General features: G+C 43.0%; 1 pseudogene; it reads left to right on the top strand.

Annotated features, from left to right (window-relative positions):
• The first annotated feature begins 253 nt into the window (after positions 1-253).
• Positions 254-2600, top strand: LOC115955935 (annotated as a pseudogene).
• Positions 2601-6352: the final 3752 nt, after the last annotated feature.

The raw sequence follows: 6352 nt of genomic DNA, 5'->3' as shown, positions 1-6352 counted from the left end.
TTCCATAAAAAGTGGTATTTCTCTATATAGTTCTGAAACAGTGTTTTTTTACAAAATATTTCAAAAATTCGTGGTATTTGGCCATTTTGGCCAAGATTAGTCAGTATTTACCAACTCACCTATTAGTCAGTATTTACTTGCCTTGTCTTCTCACCTATTGCTTTGTGCACGTTTTATTGACCATATATACAAAGCTGGATATCTTCTTAGTTCAACCAGGCAAACACACAGAGAACTATTCCATTCTTCAATGATGACTCCTATCTTCCTATTTTTTCTCCTTTCATCCATTTTCACAGTAGAAGCTCAACAAGGGCAATCTATTGTGAAGCCAGGCTCTATTTTAACACCTACCACTAACTCTTCATGGCTATCACCTTCTGGTCTATATGCCTTTGGATTCTACAAGCAAGGCAATGGCTATACTGTAGGAGTTTTTCTTGCTGGGATTCCTCAAATGACTGTAGTCTGGACAGCCAACCGAGACAATCCTCCAGTTTCTGCTCAAGTCACATTGAATTTCACAAGTGATGGACTTTTGGTTCTGCAATCAGCGCAAGGCACAGAGACAAGAGTGGCAAATTTTGATCCTGCAGGTTCAGCTTCCATGCTTGATACAGGCAACTTTGTTGTCTATAATTCAGATAACCAATCAATATGGGAGAGTTTCCAACATCCAACAGATACCCTTTTACCAACTCAGCGACTACTTGCTGACGATTTCGTTGTGTTGAAGTCCAGTGTGTCTGAGTCTAACCAATCAACGGGTAGATTTCGTGCCGTTATGCAACAAGATGGATATGTCGCGCTATACCCAGTTGGAACCAATTTAACAATGGAATATGGCTATTGGTCAACAAGTGGTGGTGTACCTAATGGGAATCTAAATCTTGATGATCAAGGTTTTCTTTACGTGACCAACAGCTTTTTCAATTTGACTGTATCTCCAACAAAAAAATCTACAAAGGGTACCGTACTCTACCGTCTGAGAATGGAGGATGATGGATTCTTGCGGCTATACGCATACAATCTGCAGGAACAGAATGGTAGTTGGTCAATTATATCCTTTAAATGAAACAGGCGTCAACATTTGTTTTCCTAGGGGTTTATGTGGTGTCAATGCATTTTGTGACCCTGGTGGTAATGATATAAATTGTATATGTCTTCCTGGTTTTGTATTTATTGATGAGAGCAAAAGGACTTCAGGCTGTGAAAGGAATTCCACCACAGAAAATTGCAATGGAAAAGGCATGAATACCACCATGGAAGAAGTGTCTGGTATCATATGGGAGAATCTTACTTATAATCAGTCACTATTGTTAACGAAACAGGATTGCAATGATGCATGTTGGCAGGACTGTAGCTGTGAAGCTGCGCTATTCAATGACGGGGTATGCGGAAAACAAAAGCTTCCTTTGAGATTTGTGAACATCAAAATCCCTATTGACCCAAAAGCAACCTTGGCCTTCATCAAGGTACGTACACCTACACCCTCTTCCGATGGAAATGTAACCAAAAAAAAAGGATTAGAAATCCTAATTATCGGTGTTTCATTAGTTGCTTTTGCATTTATTGTGTTGGCCATTTCTGGAATTGCTATTTACAGATCCCGTATTTTTGCAAATGAAAATATATTAAATTCGGGAAATATAGTTTTAAGCGAAGAGGATGTTGGTCCACGATCATTTACTTATATAGAACTTGAAAAAATAACTTACGGGTTCAAGGAAGAACTTGGTAGAGGATCATTTGGCATAGTTTATAAAGGGACAATAGATAATGGCCAAAAGATTGTAGCTGTGAAAAGACTAGAGAGATTGATGGTTGATCGGGAAAGAGAGTTTCAGACTGAGATGAAAGTTATTGGGAGAACACATCATAAAAATTTAATCCGTCTTCTAGGGTATTGCCATGATGGACCAAATAGGCTTTTGGTGTATGAATACATGTGCAATGGGTCACTTGCAGACGTACTCTTCAAGCCTGAAAAAAAACCTTCTTGGGATGAAAGAATGGGAATTGCTTGTAACATTACAAGAGGAATTCTTTATCTTCATGAAGAGTGTATAGAAAAAATAATTCATTGTGACATAAAACCTCAAAACATACTCATGGATGAAAATAGTTGTGCAAAAATATCTGATTTCGGATTGGCAAAGCTATTGAACCCAGATCAAGGCAAAACCGCCACTGATATTAGAGGCACAAGGGGATATGTTGCATCAGAGTGGCATCGGCTAACTTGTCCCATGACAGTCAAAGTAGACGTGTATAGTTTTGGAATATTCCTATTGGAGATTATAAGTTGTCGAAGGTGTGTGGATAATAATCTTTCTGAAGAAGAGGCTATTCTTGAAGAATGGTCTTACAGATGCTTTGAGTGTGGTGAGTTAGGTAAACTGGTCAATTACGAAGAGGTCGAAATGAGACAATTAGAGAGAATGGTTAAAGTGGCATTTTGGTGCATTCTACATGACCCAGCACTTCGTCCTTCGATGAAGAAAGTTCTACTAATGTTGGAAGGGACTGCAGACATTCCAATCCCACCGAATCCCAGTTCTGTTTCTCAGTATGATCAAGGTTTTGGGGAAAACGAGTAATGGTATGGAAACTAGAGCAAAATAAGCCTTGTATTTAGCATGGAAGGTAGTCAAGTTACATGTGTGCTTTCACTTTTATAGTAGTATTTGTATGTGTGTCATCATAATGTCGCGTTTTACACTTTTTTTTTTTGTTACTTTCTATTTAGTTATGCTCTCTCTCTTGTAATTTATATGTACTTTCTGTAACAGAAAAAATGATTAGTGCCATATATATATATATATATATATATATATTATGCACGCAATAATGATTTTAATAATAATAATAATAATAATAATAATAATAATAATAATAATAATATATATATATATTGTGGGAACCGACCCAGAATAACAAGTTGGCTGGGCCTTGGGCCCGTCCGAGGCAAAATTTGCTATTTAGACTGAATTTAGAAATTTTTTTGGAGAATAGCATGCGCGTCAAACTAATTAGTTAGATGGACTGTTTTTGAAACTCGAGTTTGCCAAACTCAATTTTGGGCTGGAAAGCAAACCTTATAGTGGCGTTTTTTTTAGTTCCTATAGCAGCGTTTATAGAAAACGCCACTATAGGGTACATATAGTGGCGTTTTTGACAAACGCCACTAAAAAAAAACGGCACTATAGTTTGAATTTTGGGCCGGAACTCGAGTTTGCCAAACTCGAGTTCCAAAATCAGTCCAACTAACTAAATAGTTTGACGCGCATGTTGTTCACAAATTTTTTTTTTCTGAAAACAGTCTAAATAGCAAATTTTGCCCCCGTCCGAGGTCCATTATGTCCGAGGAGATGTCGCGGCCCAGAATCCTTGCTCAGGCCCACTTGGGCGAAGAAACCACGTCCGAGGAGTAATTCCTCCTCGGACATTCCAAAGTCCAGGTCAATGACGCATCCCGGTTACTATAGCCCTCACTCCAAATACGTAAAAAGAAAGAAGACTCAAAATATCCTAGCAAAGGCTGTCACCACCACATTAAATGCACCACAACTACTCTCCTGGCCTCATTAATGGAGAGAAGACCCCTGAACAGTGCTACCTTAGTCACTGCAACTCACAAAGAACTGGTAAGGGCGTCTGATGGGACAGGTGCTCAAGTGGGGATTTGGATGATCAACAAGTGTAAGGCCCAGATGATAAAAGAGGGCCTATATAATATGTAAGAGTCCCACAACAGGGGGGGACGGAAAAAGAGAGGGGAGAGGTGAGGAGAATCAGAATTCACTGTATGAATGCATAGCCATGAATAAAACTTCCACTTTCACATCCATTTTCCTCATTCACATTTCTACATCCACTAAGGACATGCAACGAACCGTCTAAGCCAACTGGAACCAAGTTCTTCAGCCCATACTCTACAAAAATTCATTGTGTGGGACTTTTTGAGCCAGGACCTGACCGTCTAGGACCGGGTCAACTAAAATCGTGCCCCTACAATTGGCGCCGTCTGTGGGGAAGAACTAAGGTATCAGTTAGCACAACGGTCGAGCATGGCAGAACTAGGTCCACACCAGGAGAATCCTCACCAGGCTAACTCTCAACAGACACAACCCATTGAGTCCCAGCGGCAAAATAACCTCGCCAACCTAGGCGGCAGAGGGAATCGTGAGGGAAGCATGCATACTACCCAGACGAGCCAGAGTCACACCCAGATAGGTAGTCACGTATCCCAGAGGCGAAATAGTCATCAGGCCATACAGCGAGAGATAGATGACCTGAAAAGGAAGTTATGACGTGCGCAGCGACAGCGATCTCCCTCTAGCTCAGATGAGTCATCTAATGGGGAGGATGCAAGTTACCGACGGAGGTCAAGGACCCCCCCAAGTGAAACCTTTTCTTACGAAAGGGAACCACGCCCTGTACGAAAATATGAGAGCCCATCCAACAAGGGTTCGGGAAATGACGCTATGAATAAGGCGCTAGACCAGATTTCAAGGTCACCCTTCATGTATAGAATCGAAGGGGCTAAGCTGCCTCGACGCTTTAACCAACCAGCGTTCGCCATCTATAACGGCCGAGCAGACCCGGTAGAGCACGTGAGTCAGTTTAACCAAAAAATGACTATCTACTCGCAAAATGAAGCCCTGATGTGCAAAGTCTTCCCATCCAGCTTGGGACCAATGGCGAAGAGGTGGTTCAACAGCCTAAAGACAAATTCCATAGGCTCATACAAGCAGCTCACTCAGGCTTTCTGCTCTCGCTTTATTACAAATAGCAGAGTCCCTCGGCCCCTCAGTTCGCTGTTATCCTTGTCCATGCACGAGGGAGAAACCCTGAAAGCATATTCAGATAGATATTGGGAGATGTATCACGAGTTAGATGAGAACCATGATGATGTTGCTATCAGCACATTCAAAAGCGGACTCCCCACCGAGCATGGCTTAAGGAAATCTCTCACTGGTAAACCAGTTGCCAACGTTCATCAGTTGATGGATAGGATCGACAAGTACAAAAGGGTGGAAGAAGATCAGCTGCAAGGAAAGGGAAAGGAGAAGATCATTCCCCCCAAAGCAAATGATTTCAGGTCGGAACGATATAACCATAACCAACCGAGGAGAGATTTTTCACGACAGGCTCGACAGAGTAACACGCAAACGGTGAATGCTGTGTTCAGGGAGCCAGTACAACAGGTGCTGGAGAAAGTAAGGAACTAGCCCTACTTCAGATGGCCGGAAAAGATGGCTGGAGACCCTTCCAAACGTAACCAGAACCTGTACTGCCACTATCATCAGGACCATGGGCATACCACTGAGGATTGCAGGAATCTATGGAATTACCTAGATCAGTTGGTCCGAGAAGGGAAGCTACGTCATCTTCTGCACCACTCGAGCAGTCATCCCGGTCAAGCAGTACAAGAGCCTCGAAAGGATGTGTCATTAAGACCCCCCACCGGAACGATACACGTCATCCTCGCCGCACCAAGAAGAACTGGGCCACCCCCTTCTAGGGTACTGGCTGTTGGTCGGCTCCCCTCCGAGGACAGGCAAAGGGAACCTAAAAGGTTTAAAAAGGGAAGCTCTTTGATACTAGGATTCTCAGACGAGGATAAGAGAGGAACTATCCAACCTCACGACGATGCCTTAGTGGTTACGTTAAGAATCAGAGGCTTTGATGTGAGAAGGGTGTTAGTCGACCCAGGAAGCGCAGTAGAGATAATGTACCCTGATCTATACAAGGGGCTGAACCTGAGGCCGGAGGATTTGACAGCTTATGACTCACCCCTTATCAGCTTCGAAGGGAAGACTGTTACGCCCAAGGGGCAAATCAGACTACCCATACAAACTGGATCGGAGGTGGTGGAGGTAAATTTTATCGTGGTCGATGCTTACTCACCCTACACAGCGATAGTAGCCAGGCCATGGATCCACGCCCTGGAAGCCGTATCCTCCACACTTTACCAAAAAGTAAAATACCCGTCCAGAGGTCAGGTAGAAGAGATTCGTGGAGATCAGGCCATGGCCAGGCAGTGTATGGTGGCCGCCATCTTACATCGGTCCCATGCTGAGTCCTCGGCTCCTGGGAACTTATAGCAACCAGCCACCTCGGCAGGGCAAGACAATGAGCCAGCCGAGGAGATAAAGTGTGAAAATTTAGAAAAATTAATCGTCAACGATGACTCGGAAAAGTTTTTCCAGGTCGGCTCTGAGTTGCCTTCTTAAGAAAAAGAGGAACGGGTCGGATTTCTCAGAAGAAATGTCGATGTGTTTGCATGGGACGCTTACGACGCCCCGGAGTTGATCTTAGCCTTATTTGTCACCACCTGAACGTTAAC

The sequence above is a fragment of the Quercus lobata genome, chromosome 1, assembly GCF_001633185.2.
Source record: "Quercus lobata isolate SW786 chromosome 1, ValleyOak3.0 Primary Assembly, whole genome shotgun sequence".
Taxonomy (NCBI): Eukaryota; Viridiplantae; Streptophyta; class Magnoliopsida; order Fagales; family Fagaceae; genus Quercus; species Quercus lobata.
This window is presented reverse-complemented; position numbering and strand designations above follow the sequence as displayed.